This window comes from Sebastes fasciatus, chromosome 21 (assembly GCF_043250625.1).
Source record: "Sebastes fasciatus isolate fSebFas1 chromosome 21, fSebFas1.pri, whole genome shotgun sequence".
Lineage (NCBI taxonomy): Eukaryota > Metazoa > Chordata > Actinopteri > Perciformes > Sebastidae > Sebastes > Sebastes fasciatus.
The window spans coordinates 24273173-24300095 of record NC_133815.1 but is presented as its reverse complement, the minus strand read 5'-3'; positions in this window follow the sequence as shown (position 1 = coordinate 24300095).

The window sequence follows — 26923 nt, the reverse complement described above, 5'->3', positions numbered from 1 at the left end:
GGTGCCGGCGCCGTAAACTGCCGTGGCACAACCAAAATTACCAGGCAGCTGCTGTCCAGGCTGCAGGGCAGCTGACCCCGTATACCGCTGGCTGTGCATGTCAGAACTCCAACTGCAGAAAATAATTACAGCTGCCGGTTGGCTCGACCCGGACGTTCATCACCATTAGATCCACACACGAAGCCATTAACAGGCAGAAAATACAAAATGGCACCTGTGTGAAAACCACGCCAGAACTCTACCACGGGCTGGAAAGAGAGAGACTGATGGATTTGGTGGATTGACGTACAAGGAGGGATGTTTGATGATTAAAAACACTTGATGCAGTTATTTTATTGTCACAATAATGCCTCCATACCGTGACTGGTGATTGTGATTGGTGGGAACTTCTGATGATGTGAAAGCAATTGTCGAGCAGACAGCCTGAAGCAGAAGAAAATGCTGGCACCATGCAGCCAGAAGTAGAAGAAAATGCCAACTTCACAGAAACCACTGTGTCAACAAAAACTTAAACCAATTTTGTAAACATCTGGAGGCATGGAGGATGGACCAGTTGGAGACAGGGAGGGCAAAGCGGCGCCATCCTTCGCTCTAAGGCCAGCAATCAGTTTCAAGAGGTATTTTAACATAGAGAGATGTTCTATTCTCTGAAACAAATGCTGTGGTGGCCACCGACATATTTTACATGTTTGGCTTAACCCACAGAGAATCAAGTTTCATACCTCATGCAAAAACACACGTTCTGTTTTGATGGCACGTCGATGGCTGCAGCACTTTCTCCACTAGATTGTCTCTTTAAGCACATAAGGCAGCACATCGATCACGTATATTGAAGTCGGTCACGGGCCAGCCATTAGTGAACACGGGCTCAAGCAGAACATGAGGAGATGGGTGGGTGAGCGCTGGCTACTGGCTTTTTAATAATAAACCAGTGGGCTCTCATTTTTTAACCACTCATGGAGGGGCGTTGTTGATTGATTTCATTTCTCCAGCTAGAAATATTGATAGGCTTCACGCTCCTTGTTGTGGAAAATCAATGACAGGAGTCATGAATAAGGAGAGATGGAAAGAGAGAGAACGAGATGGAGAGAAGGTTGGAAAAAGAAAGGGGTTGTTATATAAAGAGGAACAACTGGTGTTACAACTGGACGATGATATGATTCAAGGTTAGAAAGCTGGAGCAGGAGAGATGGTGTGATTTCCTCACACAATGGCTAAATACAAAGGAAAGGAGACGGAGAGGAGTGGAAAGAAAGGAAAGAAGAGGAGAGGAAAGGAAACAAAGGAGAGAAAGGGAGAAAAGATCAAATGAAAGAAAAGCAGACAAAATAAAAGGAGATGAAGAAATAAAATGGAAAGAATGGCTAGGAAGGACAAGTTAGGAAAGGATTAGAGAAGAAAGGAAAGGAAATAAAAGAAAGTAAAGGACGAGGACAGGGAAGGAAGAGAGTGTAAATTGGAGGAAGCAAAGGAGAAAAAGAGAAGAAAATAGAAAGGGAAGACGGAGGGGGGTAGGTAAGAAAGAGTCAAGAAAATGAAAGGAAGGCAAGTGAAGAAGATAAATAAAAGGAGATGAGAGAAGAGAATAAATGATAGGAAAGTAAAGAGAAAAAAGAAAGGAACTAAGAGAAATAGAGGAGAGAAAAGAAAGGGAAGGGAGAGGAGAGGAGAGGAGAGGAGTTGAATTGAAAGAAAAGAAAAGGATAGAAAGGAAAGACAAGTAAGGAGAGGATAAGAGAAGATAAAACCCAGAAATGAAAGAAAGAAAAAGACAAGGAAGGAGGAGAGAGAAGTGGGAGGAAGCAAAGGGGAAGAAAATAGAAAAGGGAAGAGATAAGAGGGTCAGGGAAAGGAGAGGAAGGCAAGTGAGGAAGAGAAAAGAGGAAGGACAAAAGAAATGAGGAAAGGAAAGAGAAAAAGAAAGGGAACTAAGAGAAATAGAGGAGAGAAAAGAAAAGGGAGGGAAATGGAATATGTAACAAGGGCACTTGAAAACATCGCTGGGGAGTATGAAACATAAAGAGTGTGCTCTGACATACTGATGATTTGAGAGTGACCCCTCCAGGCTCCAAAGAACGAGGTCCACTGCATGTTGTTCTCCCCACAGACGGAGCTCCGCGGCTCTGATGACACAGCCAGCCGAGTCCCGGGACCGAAGAGGGGCCTGCAGAGCAACGACAGGCCATGCCAGAGCTAATTATCCCTCAGAGACATGAAGAGAATCACTCAGCTGTGTCTCTCACACACATACACTGAGAGCAGAGATTAATCCTATTCCCCCCTCGTCTCTGGTTGCAGAGACTTTTTAATGAATCAAGAGAGGTTTTTAAAGCATCTTGTGTCTTTCACTCTCCCTCCTCAATTTCATTTGAAAGTAAAATCTCCATTTTTTTCCCTGGGTCAATCAATGACAAAAGCTTATTTGGATTGACCCGAGCGATTTCTGCGCGACTGTTTCAGATTCGAAACGTGTTGACGCGCCGACACATTTCATCATCTCATTTGTATGCCCGCTACACCGATGTTTGTCTGATTTGAAATCTGCAAAGAGAACTGAAGCGATCAATGCAGTCGCTGGTAATGGCACCTGCTCAGACTCGGCTAAATAATTGGACCAACACGTCTTCTCCTCTCCAATTTGTAGAGCACTCCTTCAGACTGAGAGATGACAGGCGTTAGCCTTAATGTCGCACTGTCAGATGTCCACATGAATGATGCAGAGTACCGCGGCCATCAGCAGTCCTAATGTTTCAGCACTGAAGTTCCTCCTGCTCCTCTCAAGACAGTTGATAAGCAGGAACTGTTCTGGGGTGTCAAGAGTTCCTGTTAATTTCCTGCATAGACAATGGTATGTGATAGCATGAGTAAAAAAATGAGCAGCTGGCCAAAGTCCTGGCTAAGGTTCTGGCTTGGAGACTGGAGTCCATCATACCAAAGATAGTCCAAAATGACCAGATGGGTTTTATTAGAAATAGAATGTCTTTCTTCAATATTAGGTGAGTATCTAATAGAGATGTTCCAATACCATTTTATTTTTTTTATCGATTCCGATACCTGAACTTGTGATATCGGCCGATACCAAGTACCAATCCGATACCAGCGTGATAAAAAATATAAATATTCACATACCCTACTATGGTACTGCCACCCCTTGAAACAGAAGCCTTACATACTGTACATATTGCCGTTTTACATGTTGGATTTTCCACTGTAAAATATTGCCAAATGGCTGACATTTTCCTTGCTCTGACTACCGTTACACTCTCCGCTAGCACCGCACTGTTGTTGCCAGTGGCATCCATGATACTGTACATCCAGGGTGGCAGCACAGTGAAGGGCTACTGTTTCGGAGCAGCAAAGAAGAATTGATTTCCGGTTAAACAAGTTGATTTTTTTCTGGGTTAATAAATTATGGTATCAGATGCTGATGCAGATAGCTGTTCTTGATACGGAAAAGGCATTTGACCGCGTTGAATGGGATTTTATCTCTTAGCCACTTTGCATACATTTGGTCTTGGAGAAAGCTTTATTGCTTGGGTCAAGCTTCTGTATACTTCTCCCCTAGCTCCCGTTCACACTAATGATGTCTCTTCTCCTTATTTTGAACTGCAATGAGGGACCAGGCAAGGGTGACCTTTATCTCCACTCCTTTTACCCTCATTATTGAACCCCCTGACCATAGCTATCCATGCAGACAACAAGGATTTTGGGGTACTACCAGGAGGGGACTGGAGTTAATAAATCTCCTTGTATGCAGATAATGTCATACTTTACAAATCAGAACCAGCCACATCACTACCTCGAGTTCTCCACTACACTTAACAATGTCTGTCAAAGGTACAAAAAAGTAAACGAGAAATCCCAAACACTACAAGAAACATTCAACAACTAGTCTAAAATTCTGTAGCATGCACTGCTAACAGTGAGCTGAAGCCAAAGATTATACTTTGTACAAATCTGATAAAAGATTCAGTAGTTAAAATAACTTCATGTTGAGCTTCAGGGTCAATTTTTGATGAATTCAGAAACCATGGTGCAGTATCACAGTTCTGAATTTCCTACAGATATGATTTTCAGACTTGCTTCTTTTCCATTTCAGTGGCGCCTAAGGCTAAACTATGCACCATGTCAAAATGATGGGAAAAAAGGGGAATTCTCAGAAGTCAAACTTGTGGTCGTGTCGAAACAACTCTCTTTTTCTACTATATTGTACATTATATCAATTTGCTTCGTCAATGTTTTCCTCTGTCCAAATGCAACATTTATAATCATTATTTATTATTTAAATGCTTAATCCACAGAGAAATACACCCAGTTCGTATTCAGAGACTGAGCTTTTGAAACAAGCCGTCGGGATTTCTGTCCATTTGTGATGTCACAAATCTACAATATTTAGACCATTTCGAAGTTTTAAACGTAAACATTCTAAATGTGTCCCAGTTTATTTCCTGTTGCAGTGTATGTAAATGACATCAGCTGACAGGACGTAAACATGGACCCAAGCTGTTCCTTAGCAACGTAATTCTGTTGCAATTCCATGGAAATGTACTAAAACGGAGCGTTTCAGACAGAGGGTAAATACAGGTATATTCAAGCAGACAGCATGAGGAACATAAAGGTTTTTTTAAACATTAAAGTATGTAAACATGTTCTAGTAGAAACCCAAAATACAAGCAAGAACCTGAAAATGAGCATGATATGGGACCTTTAATGGAATGCCACATTTTTGCCAACAATCTCACAATCCGATATTTCCCAATTAATTAGATGCAAAAGTGACGGTTATGTGACACTGCAGTCAGTGATGACACAAAATGATGATGATTCATCAGTTGGAAATCTCTAGTGACTGTGTCCCACAGAGTAAATGATTAAGTATCTATTATATAATGATAAGCTTGTGAATCTCATTTGATGAATTTCTAAAACATTGGTGTCAGGTCTGAACATTGTTCTGTGTGGATTATTTTAACAGTTACACTTAAATTTAACTCCTTTTAATTAAACAAATCACAGTTCAGTACTACACAACACTTCTTGGCCTAGATGGCTTATCAGTGGCAAAATTGTTGGTGTGTCATCAGGAAGTTATGGGCCCCAGGGGGGCCTGAATGATGAGCACCGTGTGTGTCATCATCATGCTTTCTCTCAAGGCTCCCATGGGTGTCCTTCCCCAAAGGCAACACACTCTCCCCGATGAGTCGGCACCAGAACAATAACCAGCTACCAGCCGGTTGTGACAGTAGAAGCTTTTTATGTGTTAATTGTGTGAGCCTGCCTGTCGTTCAGTCAGTGTTGACTTTTCACGGTCTACTTTTTTCTGCTGATTTTTTTCTCATATTCCCTGTTGTGTAGGCTATCACTATTCATCTGTCATTTCAGAATGCTGGAAATGTCAATGACATGCAGCAGCTGGAGTGAAGGCTGGAGCATTATATAGCTCAAATGTGGCACATCGTGGGACGCATCGCAAATGTAACCTCACAGCTACTCTGTCTGGGCTAGGAACTAGGGCTGTCAATCGATTGAAATATTTAATAGCAATTAATCACACATTTTTTTATCTGTTCAAAATTAACCTTAAAGGGAGATTTGTGAAGTATTTAATACTCTTGGGAGTGGACAAACATGCTGCTTTATGCAAATGTATGTATATATTTATTATTGGAAATTAATTAACACAAAACAATGACATATTGTCCAGAAACCCTCACAAGTACTGCACTTAGCATAAAAAATATGCTCAAATCATAACATGGCAAACTCAAACCCAACAGGCAACAACAGCTGTCAGTGTGTCAGTGTGCTGACTTGACTAACTGCATGTAATTATTATAAAGTGGTCTTTAAAGGGGAGACTCGTGGGTACCCTTATAACCCATTTTCATTCACATATTTTGAAGTCAGAGGTCAACGGACCCCTTTGAAAATGACAATGCCAGTTTTTCCTCGCCAAAACTTAACGTAACTTTGGAGTGTTATTTAGCCTCCTTCGCTACAAGCTAGTATGAGGTGGTTGGTACCAATGGATTCCTTAGGTTTTCTAGTTTAGTATGATGCTAGTATCTTCACTCATCACTCAGTATCTAGCTTTAAAACTGAGCCCGCTACAACCTAAAAATCGCAAGTTGCATTAATGCGTTAAAGAAATTAGTGGCATTATTATCACGTTAACTTTGACAACCCTACTAGGAACACATATTATATGGATATCTGGGGCTCTGGCGGTTTCTCCATGATTTATTATAGCCTTGCAGAAAGTAAAAGTATGGGGGGATTGGTTGGACCCCTTTGATCTCTCCCTCCCGCGACCCCGGCAACCCTTCCTCTCAGCTCTATTTTCTCCAAATGTCTCTTCCAAACAGTGTCATTTCAGTGGCAAACAACACCTGAAATGTTCAATCCTGCCATGCCCAAGCCAAGTGTGTGTGTGTGTGTGTGTGTGTGTGTGTGTGTATCAGCTACTATCCAGAGCCCCAGTGGGCCATCTATCTGAGTCGGCCACACCACGGGAGATAATGCGCCTCCCTTTCCATCCCAGCTGCCCCCGCCAGGACCACAGAGGTGTGAATGAATTCCCGTCTTTATTTCATTTAACACTCCTCGGGTCCTCGGCGGAGGCACGATTATGAAAAAGAGACGCCGAGGAAAAAATAAAGAAGGTGACAGAAGGTGGGAACGATACTTCCTCTCTGCGTCCGCCGCCAAAAAAGGGGGAGGGCGCAGGAAAATGGCTAACACCTGACAACACGAGGGGATTTCCAACGCACCTACAAACGCATCGCATCTCAACACTTATTTCTCGTCGTCCTTCCCCCCTTTTCCTCCACATTTTCCCTCTCTGCCTCAATGCACGCATGACTTCCCACCTCCATATTTCATTATTCCTCGAATGAGGCCAAGTCTGATCAAACCTGCTGCGAAAGACACTTAATTTTACATTTGGCCTTTTTTTTTTTTTAATGGCATACCTGAGAGTCCCGGAGCTCGGCATCTTAATTGGAAAACTAAAATATGATGTACGTGCACATTCAAGGGCCGTCCAATCACGGCTAATGAGACGCTTGTAAACCAGGTAGCTCGAGAGCGGAGAGAGGTTTCGGGTCAATTCCCGCCCCCTGATAGCCTCCCTGACACCTGTGTGTGGTGCCTTTTTCTGCAATTACACCCCTTGCCCAGTCATTTCTCTCCTAGCACTTTTATTGCATCTGCTGTGCAAGACAAACAGCAATAAAGCCAAAGTAACCATGGCTACATGAGGGCCACATCTCTGTGTTTTGTTTTTTTTTCTCTTCCCTGCCAATGCTATTGAAACATCCCTCTTTTGAATTTAAGTGGTAGGTGTCTCTTATTTCTCCCTGGTTCCTCAAGGTTATGAATGATGTGTGGGAAGGCAACAATGCTGCGTGGGCTTTAACAGAGAAAAAAAAGAAGAGAAAGTGCCAAGGTGATGTTGGCGAAGTTAAAAGAGGAAAACAGTGATTTTTAAACCTTGATTTTTTTTTATTTCTTTTAACAGAATTTGTAATCACAAGAGAAAGAAAACAGCCTCGTTTCAGTCTGCCGCCCTCATTGACTGGACGTCTAATCTCTTGATGGAGCTAATGAACACATCAGCTAATTAGAAACACAGGGAGTGTGCTTTTACACACACACTTTCCCCCCTCAATCCTAACCCAAACACGACCAGCTATCCGTCTTTGTTTCTCCTCTCCCTTTGGTTGTAGAGCCTGCAGACCTGCGTATAGGTAATCATGTACTCTCTCTTTTTGCTGCTGTCCTCCTCGCTCACAGTAATTGTCATTGCCGTGTCAACATGGCAGGTTGGTAGAGTTAATCGGGCTTTCCCGGTGCCCAAACGGCGAGGGATTGAATCCCATGTCTTTAAAAAGGCAATTCCAGATTTTTTCTCAGACACCTCACACAAGCAAGAGGAAAGGTGAGAGAAAAGTGAGGAGGAGGGAGACAAGAGGGAGCGAAGAAGAGAGTAGGAGGCGAGGGAACAAAAGTGTAGGCAAGAAGGAGAGAAAGAGACAAAAATACAAAAAGGTGAGCAGAGTTAAAGCGGCAGTAGGCTGAATGTTTTTGGCATCATTGGGGCAAACATCCCATAATAACCTTTCAGCATATTTAAATTCAAGCGTTCAGAGAGACTTCTGCACCTGGCTCTGTTTTGAGGTTTTAAAAAATCTAACCTGCATGTGACGGGAGACTTTGACCAATCACAGGTCATTTCAAAGAGAGAGAGCGTTCCTATTGGCTAATCATTCAACAGAGGCAGCTGTCAATCACTCGCGAACTCCGATCAAACAGTCAAACTAGGAAGCGCTGATGAAATATGAATCGATATTATGTTACCATATTGCCTATTTTACGCGTAAAATATTCTCAGAAACATCTTGTAGTGTACTGTTTAGCTGTGAAATGAGAACGTTTGTGATCCGGCAGCCATGTTGAGATCATCTGAGGAAATACCAAGCACCGCCCACCAGGGCTGGGATGATACACCTATTTCCCGATTTGATACTATCACGATACTTGAAGAAAAAGAAAATACCACTAATTTGTGAGGGAAATGTATATTCTTTGATTTTTGGGTTGCTGGAAAAATGTTTTATAAATAATGCCTGACAATAACGGATATATTTGACTTCAGGACATCTCTGACTGCTGAAAATCACATATTTTATCGTATTAATTTAGATATTTTTCAAATTAAAAGTCCCTAGAAGTGTATGATTCAACTTTTTCCCCATGGTCTAGTGTTAAAAAAAGTTTAAAATCGTAATAAATCATAATGTGGAATCGCAATATTTAAAAATCGACTCGGCACCCAGGTATCGTGATAGCATAAAATCAGGAGATAGGTACAGTATATTGTCCTGAAGGCGGTGCTTGGTATTTCTTCAACCTGATCTCCACATGGCTGTCGGGTAACAAACTTTCTCATTATCCAGCTAAACAGTACACTACAAGATGATTCTGGAAACATTTTATGAGAAAAAAAGGCATTTTAGTAACAAAATATGAATTAATATTTGATCAGCGCTGCCTAGTTTTGACCGTTTGATCGGAGTTCGCGAGTGATTGACAGCTGCACAGAGATGGCAGCTGGATGGCAGACTCCGGAGGACACAGAGGAACATGATTTTTTTTTTCAGATTACCTGTCTCATGCTCTACTGTCAGGATATAGTGACCATTTTGTATAAATAACTTTTCTTAAATCATATTTGCTCCAATTCTACCCACTGCTGCTTTAAGAGCGGAAAAGGTGAGAGAAAAAAAAAGATGGTTCATAGCCGGACGGCCTGAGAGGAGGAGGATGGAGGCTGGGGGTCAGAGTCTATGATTGTCTTTGGGAATGAACATGACAGTGGCTTTAATAGATTCTCCTCACACCTTCCTTTGAGGTGACCTGCCCGTGGGAGAAGGCGTCTTCACTAACGGCAGGTGAGAACGCAGAGCACGAGGCCTTCAGAGGCTTATCATATGCTGCGAACCATCTCACCGCGGAGCTATGACGCCAATAAATCTTTCAGTAACACGCCCGCTCGTCTTCGCCTGTGTTTGGGTTTTGAATCCATCAATCAAAAATCAACTGACGACACGCTAAAGCAGCGACAACTTTTATGGTAATTGCAGAGGTGCCAGTGGGAACAATTCCCTCGTTCTTCACGTATAATGTCCCGCGCTATTATTTCCTCACAAAGGAAAAAAAGGCGTTATTAAGTGAGCCCTAATCCAACAAGCTACAATGAACTGAAGTGTTAATTTTTTTTTTCCCTCTCCTCTGTTTGCGCCGTAGCCTGGAGAGTTGGAACAGCAAGAGATTTCATTATCCTATTGTATCGCCAGTGCGGCTAGCAACGGAGTCACCAGGCAACAAGGCACCACGCTCCCTGTTCTGGGTCTTGTTTCTAAAGAGTCAAAGTCTTTGCTTCACACTTCCAACAGCAACAGTTTCTGTACGCATGCACGCAAACACACACACACACACACACTCCTCTAAATCCCCCTTTTCAGTCTCTAAATCAGCTCTAATCCTTTTGGGTCCGACCAAAGTCCTCCAAACAAACATAATGGACAATAATCAGCTCTGCAGCAGTCAGTGTATTGGCTTGTTTTGTCATGCTCAGATGACCGAACACAATAACACTGTTTTCTTAATAAAAGAGGAGGTTATTAATCTGATGATCTCCAGTCCCTGTGTGCCATATAAACCCCCCACACCCACTCTTTATTTGTCTCACTCTCTTTTTGTTTCCGCATGGATGTGTATGTATGCGTGTGTGTTATGGGTTGGCCGAGACATGCTTGCAATCAGGCTGAGTGATGATGAGTGCGTAATCACTGTGTTATTAACAGTACATCGCCAAATTGTGAGCCATCTACATGTTTGATTGAGACGAGGACAAAATATATTATTTAAAGGACAATTCAAGGTTATTACAACTTCTTTCTTTCAATCTTTGTCGATTCGGTAGCCATCGTTTCTATCAGTTATAACTAGTGCTGTCAATCGATTAAAACATTTAATCACAATTAATCACGTGATTGTCCATAGTTAATCGCAATTAATAGCACAATAATCGCACATTTTGTAATTGTCCAAAATGTACCTTAAAGGGAGATTTGTCAAGTATTTAATACTCTTATCAACATGGGAGTGGACAAATATGCTGCTTTATGCAAATGTATGTATATATATTTATATATATGTATATGTTATTATTGGAAAATAATTAACAACACAAAACAATGACAGATATTGTCCAGAACCCCTCACAGGTACTGCATTTAGCATAAAACAATATATGCTCAAATCATAACATGGCAAACTGCAGCCCAACAGGCAACAACAGCTGTCAGTGTGTCAGTGTGCTGACTTGACTATGACTTGCCCCAAACTGAATGTGATTATCATAAAGTGGGCATGTCTGTGAAGGGGAGACTCGTGGGTACCCATAGAACGAATTTTCAGGTCAAGGGACCCCTTTGAAAATGTCCATTCCAGTTTTTCCTCTCCAATATTTTGTGAAAGTTTGGAGCGTTATTTAGCCTCCTTAGTAGGATATGGCTGGTACCAATGGATTCCTTACATGTTCTAGTTTCATATAATACCAGTATCTTCACTCTAGCTTTAAAACTGAGCCCGGTGCAACCTAAAAATTGCAAGTTGCGTTAATGCGTTAAAGAAATTAGTGGCGTTAAAACTTCAAAAAAATAATTTATTTTGAACAGACAGTAATGCAAGTGTCAGAGAAAGACACAATCCTCTTGCTTGGGACTGAGGTAGCATTTTGCCTACTGGAAACTTTAGTAAACTATTTTCATTATAAAAATGAGGAACATTTTTATGTATGTATTAAACTGTCCGAACACTGAACAAACACTTTCCTAAAAGGCAACAGGTCACAGTAGGCTATAAAACTGAAATGCATCTCGTATGCTATGGAATTAAAAATAACAAAATAAATAGAATAATACAAAATGAAACTTGTGTATTAAGTGTAGTAGTGTTTCAATTCAAAAACATTCAAAGCAACCAAACGTGTATTTATTCCATTTCGTCCAGTGGGATCCGGTTTGTATTGTCCTCGTCCTGGTGATTGGCACATCTGGATGATGCTGTCAAATGGGCGTTAGCATGTGTTCCGCATTACATGTATCAATCTACATACTGTGTATTCTGCGTGGAGCGGACCATGACCCCCGTACCGTGTAACTGTTACAGCCCTACTCCCCATAGAAATGATAGTCAATGGTGTCCATGTCTTTTCTTTCCTCTTATTTATTTTCTATACCCCCTCTTTGTTTTTTCCTCCCCTTTGTCCTTGGGGTTTTTCTGAAAACAGTGGGGGCCGACGGCGGTACCCCAGCCGAGTGCAGGCCAAACAATAAAAGGTTCATCCAATTCAGTCTGGCATGTGGCCCTGCCTCTCCGAATGGAGAAGGTAACAGCACCTGGTATCTCTCGTGCCTCCATTACGCACTGCCAAGATTGGAGAAGATTGCTCTGCCAGAACAATAATGTGGACATCCACCATGAGCGTCCATCACCCCAACACCCTATCCTCTCTCTCTTTCAACCACTCGCCCAAATCAATCTGTGTGTGTGTGTGTGTGTTCATGGATTCTCCCTCCTCCCAGCCTGTCCTTTATGGAATAAGTCATCACAGCTCTTTATCTCTCTTGTACTCTCTGTCTCTCTCCTACAGTATTGGCTTTCCTTATCGTGGTTGAACCAACTGCTTGCCCCCACATGCCCTACCCCTTTCCCACCCTGACTGCACCCCCCTCCCCCCACTCCTTTGGCTTCCATTGTCAAGAGTTTGAACATCTTACCTACAGTATATCCAATGGTTCTGCGTAAGATGGTTTGGAATCATTATAAATCTAGATGCATGTGTTTTATGTGCCTTATGAGTCGGTCACATCAGCATTTAGAACAGTGAAAATGTTGGGCCAAGTTAGATAAGTGTTAATGGAATGGCCAAGATCGGTGGATTCAGTTATGGAAGTTAAGTAATTTACATGGTGTTTGTGGGTGGAGCTCAAATTTGGTCAATTTTGACATGCAAATTCCCACCATTGACAAATTGCAGCCTGCCTTTACAGTGCTGACCTTAAACACAATGGAGGGAACCGTAAGGTCCAAAATGGGGAAATGTTATCTAATTTGCTTTATTACACATTACTTTGTTGAATACTCAATTTTGATTGGTCCCATGGCATTCTACGGTCTGTTATTTCTTTATAGCAGACCGTTGCTATGGACACAGTTCTGATGTCGGACTCTGGCGGATAATTTTTTTGTGTCAAATTATTGATTCTCTTAAGTACGTAGCTGTGTAATAAGCGCGATGATGTACAGCTAGCGGGTCATTGTTGTGAAATAAACCCCTCGCCCTGAAGGGGTTTATTTCACAACAATGACCGGCTCGCTGTAAAACCATTCCTTATGTGTCTCATGACACGCGAGTAGTCACTACGCCACCGAGCTTCTGGCAACACCTATTTTACGAATGAATTTCACTTTACCGACTTAAAAGTAGACGAGCAGTGAGCCTTGCGATTATTATTTATTAAGCCCTGGCATCCCAATGATGGCAGTGACGACAGCCGGAATCGGGCCAGTACGTAAGTAAGTTTCAGCCGTGTCGCAAACCGGGGGGGGACCCGACTAATTTGTTCTGGATTGCTGAGTTTGGGCCAGGTTATTGGTTATTTTTTTTACATTTTTGATAAGGTGCAAATCAATTCTGTCAGAGCCACCAAATGCAGCCGCCACAACACCCTGATACCGATGCATTAATGTAGCCTAAACTCCCAAAAAAATGCCCAGCCACATTCCAGAGGCTCCTGCACAGGCAAGATTAGGTCGTCAGCTTCATCGCTATCAGTTTCTATGTCCAGGCTACATTTCCACCTCGCGTTCTCCAGATAGTACCATCATGCGCTACAGACCCACACACCCCACATGACCCCTCTTTCCCTGACGTCCCATGCCTTGAAGACCACCCACCCATTCACCAGCACTCCCCCCCCCTGTTTATCTGTCATGCCTTGGATAAGATGTTGCCGGGCAGATTGGTTGGTGAGCTGCAAGGCATGACTTGGTTTGCTGTGCAGCCACCGAGGTGTAATGCAGGGTGACACTCACGCATGGGAGGAGGATGTGATGTTTTGTCACCCGTCTCCGTGCGGGAATCAACTGAAGGATTTCATTAAGCACTGCTTGTTGTAGTGTATCTTTCTTTGAGCATGTCGTGGCAGGATACAGTTTTTCATATTTCATGGCAAGAGCAAAAAATCCCTCATTCACAAAGGAACAAATTGTGCACCCCATATATACAGACACCAATGTGTAATACCTAATATAAACCCACAGCGGTAAGCTGTCCACCACATCGGGTCATTATATTAACAGTAAAATGCAGCGGAGGCGATAATGTGGTGCAAATTACAGCGCACTTGGTTTCCTGCACTGCCACTAATGGCTGTGAGTACAGTCTTTTCATTGCACAGTAAAGTTTAATAGCATTATTAAATGGGGCGAAATATATCAACGCAAAGGCATGTGATGTAAGAGCGGATCTATTTGCATTGGGCAAAGTAAACAATGGGTTTTAATGGATTATTGGCATGCCGTGGGGATAATCAACAGGTCTGTCAATGAAACAAGAGGTCCTGCATTGTATCACTAATAGGTTCAATGCTAACAATCACTAATAAGAACACACAGACGCCAGGAAATACTGTCAGGGGAACAGATACTAATTGTGTAATGGGAACTCTAGACAGGCTTATCATCGTATCAGGAAAAGATCAATGGCAAAGCAACTCAGTGTTATTCAAATTAATAATTTAATCATCTATGAGACATTAAAAGGGATGCTCATTCCCAGGTTCATACTTGCGTTTTGGGTTTCTACTTGAATAACATGCTTTAAGGTTAAAAAATAACATTATTTTCCTCATACTATCTGTCTGAATATACCCGTATTCACCCTCTGTCTGAAACGCTCCGTTTTAGTGCCTGTCTCTTTAAGAACCACTCCTGAAAAAGCCCAGTCTGCTCCGATTGGTTTACGAGGAAAATATGGTGCAATTTTGCAAAGGGTCATTCTCAAGCTGTAGGTGAAACATTCTAAAGCAGGCTGTTCTCATACACAATTCGTAGCTATAAGAGTGACAAACGCAGGGTAGAGACGAGGTCATGGTTGGCTCAGAAAACGCCGGAACTTCGTCCAGGAGATCGGCGTTCATGTTTCACCGTGTGAAATCAGAAGTTAGCGTTGATTTATTTGTCACGTAACTTCCGTACTTAAGTAACGTCCCTTCCGGTGTTTGTTTTAACCCAAACCACGATATCGTTCTAAATCTAAACAAGTAGTTTTGTTGCCAAAAACCTAACTAAGTTGTTTCCTGTGAAGAAGAAATTTATTTAAAAAGGCCGAGACAAGTGCGTCTCGTATTGCTGGACATTCGTAGGAAAACGCACGGTGACATAGGAAGGGGAGCCAAATCTGAATGGCTTGTTGAATCACGTGTTTTTCCTGGGTCACACCGCATGGTCAGCCATAGTATAGGTACATTGGTGGCTGTAACTCAGTAACCACAAGGCTAAAGGTTCGATCCCCGGCTCCTACAGTCTGTCCTTGACCGAGACATTAAACCAAGCAAAGGTCAAATTTCATGTACCTGTATGTATATGACAAATGTAATAACGGTTTAAGGTATGGTGCTTTGTGGGGGGGTTCGGTGCCCCCAGCTCAAGCTACCAGTCCAGCCTCCATACGTGGTCCGTACAAGCCAAGTCCCCACGGACCGAGCAACTGCCGTCCCCTGACTGGGTTGTCTTATTTCACAGTTTGTGGGTCGGTAGGCCCTCCAGATACCCAAATGTATGTGCACAAGCACTGAAAAGATGAGTTTTTCCAAGATATGTCCCCTTTAAGGAAATCAAAAACCTGGTTTTGTTGGATCTATGGGCTGCGAGGCCCACTAGCTTTAATCCCCAGGATCAGAAACTTCTGCAGTCTGGAAAAAGATATTGAACCGAATCCTTTAAAAGGCCAGAGATGGAGAGATTTCATCAACTAAAAAGGACAGTGTGAGTTCCTGTAGAAAATAGAAACAGCACGATGACTCACAGGACGACTCGACGCCTCAGATGAGACACAAAGGTTCAGAGACAGTTCACTCACTGACACCCAATAATCAATGTGCTTTAGCTTGACAGCGTCAGATGAGTTTCTGGGGCACTGCACACAAAGCCTACACTCCATCAATAAAAACAACTTTACTCAGTCCACGCGAGCTCCGTCGTAGGTCAATAAAGAACAGTGCGTCCAAAGGTTTGGTTTTGATTTTCAGATAATCTTGTGAGAGTACATCCTGCGTTAGCAATCATTTACAGAAATGCTACGTCTCCGGAGTGCAGCAGGCGTGCTGCTTTTATTGCAAGATTTCACTCTAATGCAAAATAAATAGCCTGTTCCTGATAAAAAATGCATTTGTAATCAAGTTGTCAAGTTGCTTTTTATTTGTTCCATCTTTGCACAAAATGGATATTTACGTTGCAATTGGTCCCTCTTCATATTTTGTGGACGTTTTCTAATCTTGTTCTAGGAGGAGTTAGTGAGGAGAGCGCAGAGAGCCAATGATGCATTAACACAACTTGTCAGTATAAATGGAACTCATTGTGAACGGATAAAGATTCTTTGGAGCTTTCTATTTTTCTGACGACGAATACAGAAGTGGGAGAGGAAATAAAAAAGCATTTTTATTGTCTGAAAAGCAGCGCAGGGCATCATAACCAAACACTCGGCTGACTTCATCCCGGCTCTCATACGCAGCAACCTCGGCACACAATCGCTCCAATGTCGCTGCTTTACAGTGAAAATGACAATTGTATCCCGAAGGCTTCTTCTGCGGCTTAGAGACATTCCATTATGTGTCTCGGCTCACCCACGTACAATATTTCACACGCAGACTTTGCAGGGACTACTGTATGTTTTCATACAATTGACCTTGACTTCAAAAAACCATCTTGTATGTGTGTGCTGACAGTGCTGCCTGTCAGTGAGTGACTTGACTGTTGAGTTGTGTTTTTACAGGCTTCGCAGATTTACATGCTCAGCAGCCGGGAGACTTAAAGACAAGAGAGAGAGAAGAGGGGGGTGGTGTTGAGAGGAGGAGCGGCTGCGCTACCTATCATTTGATGCTGCCTCTCTTGCATAATCCCACGCTTTCAAATGGAGGGGAAACTGCTGATGAAGGCGCGGAGCAGAACAATTGGAGGCAGAAAAAGGAGGGAGAGGGAGAAAGAGGAGAGGCTGCCCTCTTCTTTGGTGTATCAATGTAAATTCCCTGACAAGGCAAGCCTCCCCCTTCTTCACCAAGTTTGTGTTTTCCAGGCTCGCATTTTGACTGCGTCAGCGTTTCCGATGAAAGACCGCGATGCCCCCAAAGCTCCGTTTGAATCCCTCAAGAAACAGTCAGCAATTGTCTCTTTTGTTAATATGCAACTTCTGCCGTGCACCTGTAGAGAAACTCGCGGGATGAGAAATACATCACCATCCTCACAGCTAGAGTCTGCACAATTAATCGAATATTAATCGAATATTATCACAATTTTGGCTTCCCACAATTAAAGGGACTGTTTGTAAGAATCAGAAATTGCTTGTTAACAGCGACACCTGTGGCCATTAGGTCAACAAAACTCAGCGTCCTGTTGCTTGTGCTCGCTCTACATAGACATGAACGAGCATCGCTAAAAACAGTGAGGCGACACACGTCAGCTAAAAGCACAATATCACTCTATATTTCAGCTGCTTGGCAGTAATGTTAGCTGACCAGACGAAGGTCTCTCCATGAATCAATGCTGATCCTAGTGTTGGCTTCTCCTGCCTCAGCCTCCCGACCGCGGCCGGAGGGAAGAGGGGAGACACCGGAGTTTTGGTCGGAGACGATAACGTTTCTCTCTGCGGAGCCCCGTCACTTCACAAGACACGGGAAACCTCTGTTGGTCTGGAGGAGCTGCAGCAGTTATTTCTGCACAAACGTCCACTGTACATTCACTAGATATTCTCACAGCTAAACTAACTCTTCTGCAGTGTGTAGTGTGCGCGCATGCACGTGAGAGTGGAGCGAGAACGAGCGCGGTGTGTGAGTGAAGGCAATCAGGCAGAGGAGCAGAGGAGCAGAGTACAGCAGAGACTCCGGCCCTGGAGACCAAAGCTACGGTCTCCCCCGCGTCCTCTGACCGCGGCCAACACTGTTTAACAGATGGGCTTCACTAGATACAACTTTGTGGTTTTGGTGCTTCGTGTAGTTTGTGTTGCAGTCTGAGTCTGAACAGCGTAGCCACATGTGAGCGCGCATGGGACACCAACCCACAATGATTAATACCTGTAAGAAGTTACAAACAGTCCCTTTAAATGAACATGATTGACTGCGATATTGACGTTTAAAAAGCTCTGATCAAAGAAAACTCTGCTGCATAAATGAAGCACTTCCTAAACTAACAACTAGAGACACACCAGTCAATCAGCAGCCGATCGAAGCCGGACGGTTTCCAGTAGTCTCATGTATCCGTATATATATTTTTTGCTGGTCACGCACGTGCAGCTGCCACACGATGGTTTTACGTCTCACTAACCACTTTCCCTTGATCTCGATGGAAAACGTCATGAAAGGAAAGATGTGAAGGAGAATTCAGAGCGGCCGAGGCAAAACTACCACTTGGGTTGAGTCAATGATCTGGCGATGAGTGACTGGAGAAGCGGGGTATTTGTACTGGAGTTGGTTTGATCAGGTGGGTTGATTGTATCAGAGTGCAGGAGAAGGAGAGCCTGCAGGGGAGGAGATCCTCTCTCTCACTCACACACACACACACACACACACACACACACACACACACACACACACACACACACACACACACCCAGCCAGACACGCCCACACTAGACAAACAGGGAATAGGGAACCACAGGTAAAAAAAGGGAATACACACACTAGGAAGGCTGATGGCACGGACGGGACCGTGACACACACATATAACATGCTGTTGGTGTGGAGATTCTTCAGCGTGAGTGAAGAAGACAATGCTGCAATCTGTCACAACTGTAAGTCCAAAATAAGCCGTGGACGAACAACTTTAAAACATTTGGAAACAACAAACTTAAATCAGACACTTATTATATTATACCATGATGCTGCTCAGAGTAATCACAGTGACCGACTCGTCTGCCAACAGGGCTCCATTCAGTTACATTACGAGGCTCTATTCAGTAAATGAGTATTGGACGAAGGTAAATTCTAGCATTATCATGATGTGTTCAAATGCAGTCTTGTAAAATGTAGTTTTGGTGAGAAACTTGAATAAATCAAGTTGTTTGAAGGTTTTCACAGCAATATAAAATAGATATTTGAGAAGGAATTATGACCTGTTTCACTTCCTAACACTAGCTCTAAGCAGTTTATAATATAATTAGACCTACTAATGACAAGATTTGTTTAAATCAAAGCAAATATTTAAATAAACATAAAGTCATTTGTTTCCTAATCATTTCAATTGTGTTTTTTTATGCAAATAACCACTATAGATGACAATAACAATGTAAAAGAATAACATTTAGATTTTTTTTACCGTTGGAATGTAGCAAAACATGAAAGTGAAAGCAGCGGTCTGTTTATTTAAATATAAAAAATATTTTAAAAAAAATATATATAAAAATAAAAATATAGCATAACAATATAAAAAAATTAAAAATATATAATAAATATATTTTGTCCCCAAAAATCTATTAACAATTGTGATAAATAATAGTGATCTCAATATTGATCAAAATAATCATGATTATCATTTTGGCCATATTTGTGCAGCCCTACTTACAGCGTACAGGAAAGTTATTTATTCACCTCTATCAAACTAGTTTTACAGCGTGGAAGAGATATGGGAAATCAAATATATCAGAAAACGAGGATGTCTGTAACTCCCACTGAACTCATTCATCTTCAGCTTTCCTCCCGTCATACATTTTTCTGCTTCCCCTTGATCCTCCGGGCCCCGGTTGGAGAACCAGAATCCTTTGGATCAGGTACAGAATCATCCAGAGCATGCAGTGCACTTCAGGCTAGCCCTGTTCCACCCACATTCCACCTGGAAAACATTAACAACTCAAAACCTGCACAACTTCAAAACTGTTCTCCCTGCTGTGGATGTATTGAAACAGCCTCAGGCTCTCCCATTCTTCTGTTGTGTGTGTGTGTGTGTGTGTGTGTGTGCCTATCAGTGTGTGTAGCATGAAAGCATTTTCCATTTGCAAATTACTTCTGTGGAAATGGGTGCTGACCAGCTGGTACCTTATGTTTGTCGTGGCCTTGGCTCGTTACAAGACGAACAGCAGGAAACCCTGGCAAGTGTTTGCTGTTTTACATTACCAAACAACAACGGGGAGCCAAAATTCTTCTCAGTATTTCGCACCAGTTATTTACACACTGCAACAAGCGCACGCACACGAGGATGCGATTCCAAAAAGGAGGTGTGATGGTGCATATTTTTAATTCTGCTCCGGTGGGTGAATGGACGAACAAGGACGACTAGAGCAGCCAGATTTGTTTATGAAGATCTCCACTTGCAGAACAGCAGTGGTGACTTTATTAGTCTGTGCACAGCAGGTTAGTCGACCTTTTCCTCGCTAAAGGTCATCATAAACTGTTCCACTGACCTATGCTTTTGTCATGTACAACAACAACAAAGCAACGCAATGACTTATTCTCCCTGCGATGCTTGATGTGCTGACAAAATAGAGCCAAATATTTTTGTAGAAGCCAATTTTTTTTATGGAAGAATAACACAGCTAAAAGTTCAGCTGACAAACACTGTGTTTTCTACAGGTGCTTCGCAATTACAGCCTATACACTGGTGGAAAACTTCCAGTAAGCAGCAGCAGGCAATATTCTGCATTAGCAAAAGCTAAACCGAGCTCAAATCCAGCTCCGATAACAGCTGTGAGAGCAATTAGTTAAGAGTAATAGGGCCGATAGCTGAAAGTACGAACAGGAAGATCGGTGTGAAACTAAACTCAAAAACCTCAGAGATTCACATGCTGCAGTGATGAGAGCTGAACATGGGGAGAATCTAACTTTCCGAAACAGACCATCCGACATTCACGCCCAATTCACACTGTGATTTGCCAACTGGGGGAAAAGAAAGTAGCCAGGGTTCGAACTGTCACACGAACAACGAACTACACAGGCTGTTCTTATACACCGTTCGTAGCTATACCTACTAAAAATATCGCACTGCAATTTGCGTATATCCCACAAAAATCTATTTTTATTTAATCCAAATAATCAGGAAGTATAAAGAGCAACAAACACAGCGTAGGGTGGAGGTCAGGGTAGATGGGTGGGTCAAAAAACACCGGACTTTCACCCAGGAGAGACCGCTGTCTTTACCCCGTATGAGTTACATAAATTCCGCACTTAAGTTACGCCACTTCCGTATTTTAATTCAAACATTGACTTATTTGTCATGTAACTTTAAAGTATCTACTTCCACAATCTTTTCCTAAACCTAAGTAGTTTTGTTGCCTGAGCCTAACCAACGTGTTTCCTGTGAAAACAGAAGTTTATTTAAAAAAAAAAACTGTATGCATGTAACAACCGGAAATTGACAGGTGTTGCTGGACATTCGAAGGAAAACCCATGAAAAAGAATTTCCCAATTTGGGATCAATAAAGTACATCCGTTTATCTGTCTATCTGTCCATCTAAAAATGATGACTAACTTTGCGTGAGATATCATATGAACTGCTGTATGAGGATATGGCGAACTTCAACACTATTAAAGTCTTCCGGGAGAGACAGCCTGAAAATGTGCACCGTTATCCCAACATTTAACCTTTTCCACTCCTTGAAGGTGCCAGCGCCCTTTGGCTGACTTTACTATTTTTCAGAGGCTGTAGAGGTCCTGGTATCATACGAAACTAAACCTAAAGAATCCATTGGTACCAACCATGTCATGCTATCATGTTGGGAATAATAATACTACATTTTGGTGAGGAAAAATTTAAATGGCGACTTCAACATATGTGAATTAAAATGAGTTCTATTAGTACCCACGAGTCTCCCCACATGGACGGACAACACGTCTTTTCCTAGCATTACCCTTCCCTGACCCTAATTATTATCAAAGTGGGCTATACCTTGTCCATAGAAAAACATTAGTCCCACATTTATTGGCAGGTCTGTGAGGAAATTTATTAGCAAACAGCCATCATTTCTAATGGATGATCAATACAATAAATCTACGCCCCCCCTCAAGAACTCATCCTCTCTTTACAAAGCACCGTCTAACTGGTAGCCGCCAGCACTTAAAAGCTGAATCTGCAAATCTGACTGTGTTCATCACTGCATTAAATATGCAACGGGAAACATCCGCTGGGACTCGTACTGTCTCCCTAATGATATGATTGAACAAACTAGGGCACAGAACGCTGCCGCCTGTCTATTTAGAAGTTCGGCTGGCAGCCCATGAAATCAAACTTCCGCGTACTCACCAAGTCTGGGAACCACTTGGCAAGAGATTGACATATCGAAGGATGAGGCAGTGCCCTGATAAGCGGAGCTGGCATTTGTTTGAACATTCGCCCATTGCCTCCCGATAGCTGAATTAAACGCTGGCCGGGAATGGACTCGAGGCGATCCACAAACAAGAGACCAGCTCCCCACCTGTTCCCTCCGATGAATTCATGTATTCTTTTTTTTTGATTTTTCAAAAGAATGCAAATCAAAGTGACTGTCTCCCAAACAAAATGATATTATCAAAGGATGCAGACAATGCGGTAGCTAAAAGGAACTGGGTGAAAATTGTTGTTTGTGGTTCTTCAGCATGAAAAAACATCGAGGAAAAAGCGAATGATTGCGCTGGAAGATCAGCCCTTTCCCCCTGTATTTTCCCTTCAGATGAAAGACTCGTACCTGTTTTATCACAAACACACACACATTTGGCTTCGCACTCTACCTTCACAGTCAAAGTGTATATCAAACACTCCTCCGCTATGCTGTAATTTCTTTCACATGATTTTCTCTCCCCTCTCTCTCTCTCTCTCTTTCTTTTTATTTTCCTTCCCCCTTTTCCTTTCATTCCATCTTTCTGCATGCCGGGGGGAAATGAAAACAGAGGTGGAACCCGGTGATTGAATTGTTCTTTATTCACGCCGTCTTCCTGTGTAAATATGGAGCCGTCAAGTGTAAACTGAATTCCGCAGCTGGTCGTCACAGAGAGCTCGCATGGCGGCGTGGGATACCCACTGGGATACCGCACAATCCCACACTCGTTCCTGTCACATTTTCCTGCCATTCAGACCCAAACGCACCATGACTAAACAGTCCTAAACAGGAACAGGATCTATTGTGATTTGTTTTTTACAGCTTTTAACCTGTTGATTGAAACCAGCGTCTACGGGATGTGGGGTGATGTTTTTAACACCATTAGGAATTCTTTTGTTTGTTTCTGTTTTGTTTTTTTCATGTTATAGCCTGGTTCAAATATAGATCTAGGTTAAATGCTGAAAGAAGTAATCAGCGTTGCATATGTTAATTACAGATATGAAGATAGCAAACAGCTCCTTCATAATGACCTCCCCTGGGCCCCTGCATGGTTATCCAGCGGCGTGCTAATGGGGTTACTCCCACTCCTCTGTGGATTTTCCTACACCATCTATGAGACCACATAAGCGTTATCGGAGTAAACACCCGAGCATTTACATATTCATCATTACAAACATGACCTAAAATAGTACTATTAAAACACGGAGATGAAAGTTTTTTTAAGATCCTTGAACATCAGAGAGTTTACAAAGTGACAAAAAAGGAGTCTAGAAGACAGATGTAATGGTATTATTTCATTATATGCAGCCAGCCAGACCTCTACTGTTAAAGTAAACTAAACTCATCAACTTAATTACAGAGATCGGGGAAGTGGAAACTTTTGCTATAAAAAAGTCGGAAACCTCTAGACCACATTCTAGGTTAAAAGTTGATCTACAGTACTTGCCATAGTTGTGTATGTTTTCTGCGCGAGAACTAATTATAATCAGTGCTTACCTTAACGGCAATGTTTTCCCAGATGTCAGCAGTTATTTTGGTCGGCACCATGCGGCAACCTCCGGATCTGAAAAGTGAAGCCAATGCGTAAGTGCCTTAAACCTGCATTCTTTCTAATAGCCAGCAGGGGGCGACTCCTCTGGTTGCAAAAAGAAGTCTGATTGTATAGAAGTCTATGAGAAGGTGAGCCTACTTCTCTCTTGATTTATTACCTCAGTGAACATTGTAAACATGAGTTTATGGTCTCAATCGCTAGTTTCAAGTCTTCTTCAATACAGCATGATGTTCATTTAGTAAATTATGGTCCCATTTATCGTCAAATAGACCATAAAGCAGGGGATGCTTTAGGGGCGGGGCTTCCTTGTGATTGACAGGTCGCTACCACGGAGTTGTCTGGTCTGGGAGTTGTCCACGTTTTAGTCTTACAACTTTAACCCTTTCACAGCGTGTTTTCAGTTCAGGAAAGTAACATTTTGGTCTCCTAAAAATGTCTTATTCAGCGTTCAGTTGTACTGAGCTCCACCCTCTCGTGTCACTTCTGGTTGCAAAAAACTAAGATGGCGACAGCCAAAATGCTGAACTCGAGGATTCAAAACGGCAGTCCATAAACCAATGGGTGACGTCACGGTGACTAAGTCCACTTCTTATATACAGTCTATTGTCAGTACATAGTTCATATCATAACTGATAGTAACTCAAAGATAGATCCCAAGTTCAAACTAACCAAGACTCTGTCTTAAACTGTGTGTAAGCTTTTCTTTTGGCCACTTGCAGGCAGCGCAACAAGCTGTAAATACAACGCAGACATGTTAACACCTCATAAAGTTGATATGTGTGAATGTACGAATGCGTTAGCAAAAAAGTTGCCTATTATGTTGCGCACAGAGCAACGTCAGTGTTCATTTGTAGTCATGTTTGTGTCCACCTGACAGATATAAGTCCGATATCCCCTCTCATTTTAGCTCTGCTTTGGTTTCCACCAGCCCCTCAGGGGAAACATCTGGCTCTTTAGATGCTAAATGCTCCACAATGCTTACCAGCTAAATTGCTTAATTTTTCCTGTCTGCCTGGGCATCTTGGTATTATACTGAAATCCTAAGAGCTGGGTGATAAATCTCTGTGAGTTCATCAATACGAGTGACCACTTTTTATTTGCTGCACAACCACCTCTTCAGGACATACAGAGGCCTACATGTTTACCTTTCAGCTCCTCCTGCATTCCCCGCCGACCTCTGCGCTCCCCCCTTTTGTTCTCCCTACATGGGGAAAGCTATCTCGACAGTAGGAGATAAGCATCGACCAGACGCTCCGAAACACAAGAAGGAGCTAAGAGAGCGAGGGAGTTTTTTTTGCAGTACACACTCTTCCCCTTGCAGCCATGTCTTGTTTGTACACCGGGGAGGTGGCGAGATCTCATGTTTCACCAGCTCTTGTCGCGTAGCCTCACCGCTACACCGTCTGCTGCTGTCATCCCTGCATACCCAGTTGTTAAGAACAGCATGCACTGTGCAGTTGGACTGCTTTGCATCTTTCATGTGGAGGTTTGTGCTGCTATAAACAAGAGGAAGAGGGGGAATAAATCAGACCAGCAGAGTCAGGCGTAGGATTGGCTTTTTCCCTGCTTATTTCATGCCCCATTCTTTTTCTCAGGCCTCTTCCTCTCTCTCTCTCAGCCTCTCTACTGATGCAACATGACTCCAGCCTGATGTCTATCACGATCCTCATTACACCTCTGTTGTCCTTTTCCCAGACCCACATAAGAGATCCTCTGTCTCAGGTGGTCCTTGTCTGCCTCCCTCACCCCCCCTCCCACCATTCTTTTTTTACCGTCTCCCATTTTTCACAGAGAGCCCATCCTATAAAGAGATGAGGCAGCTTGTATGAATTTAAAAAGGTCAAACTTCTAGTATGATACCAGGATTTTGACTTGTTACCTATAGCATTGTAGCAAATTTAGCACAGCTGGCTTGTAATGACATTTGGCCGTCTGTGGTAGCAGCAGCAGCGTTGGCAAGAGCGATTTGTCTGGAAGGAATAGAAGAAATCTCAAGTTGTAGCCAAAATAACTTAAGAGACAAAGAAAGGGATGGCTCCCATAGAACCTCCAGGTAAAAAGACGAGGGATGTCACCATACTTCGGTACCAATTTCATACCAAAATTCCGACGATACAAAATGTGTTTGGGACTGTCGACACGTCCAGGAGATGCACCCTATTTTTTCCCTGATAGTGCTACATTGTGAACAAGTATGTGTTGAAATCGGCAGGACAAGAGCTTGGTAATGTTGGCTTCTAGCTTCGAGCAAAACTGTGCTGTTTACCGGCTGCTTACAGCCAACATTAACTAGCTCTCGTCCTGCCTGTTTCAACAGTTGATTTACATTATGATGCGTTCAGGCTCTGTTAACTAAAAATGAGTATTAGGCGAAGGTCAATTCTGACATTATCATGATGCGTTCAAATGCAGTCTTGTAAAATGTAGTTTTTGGTGAGAAACTTGAATAAATTCAGTTGTTTGAAGGAGAAGTTTTCTGAACAATATAAAATAGATAGAGGTGGAATTATGGCCTGTTTAACTTCCTAACAAAAACTAGTATGCAAACGGTAACAGAGGAGTGGATGTTGAAGTACAAGGGATTCATTGTTTTATTGTTGTTTGTTACTGTGGTACCAAATTGGTATTGAGAAACGCGGAATTTCACTGGTATCGGTTTTGACTACAAAATTTCTGGTATTGTGACATCGCTGAAAAAGACAAAGAATTGCCACTTATTGATTTATAAGTGGCGTGTGGTGAACATACTCCACAGCAGTGAGCGCTTGAGATGTTAACCGAAAAAAGATGAGCATTAAAGTGCCACTTTAAATCAATGATCCACAGGCTTCTAAATGGGAGAATAAAAGCTAGATTTATAAGACACCAAAGTGCTCTATGCGACAGAAAAAACACAAAACACAAAATGGTAAATCTCAGACAAGTTAATCCTCAAAGATGTTCTTCAAACTCGGTGGCGCGCTCTCTCTCCATGGCAATCAAAGTCCTCTCCCAGAAGTTCTGAATGGTTTGTGATGATGATTAGTTGACCATGTTGCTGAGCCGAGGAGTGGATGCAGATGTGGCTTATTCCAATGGTGCATGGGATGCTGATTGTGTGGCCCAAAGTGCTAGCAGCTAATCAATACGGTTAGCATCGCTAGCCCCTCGTTTCTACATCGGAGAGCTCGGCACCTGTCTGACTGCAGCCCCGCGCTAATTTCAGCTTGATTATCATCAGAGCTCATCTGTTTCCCTGCATTCCA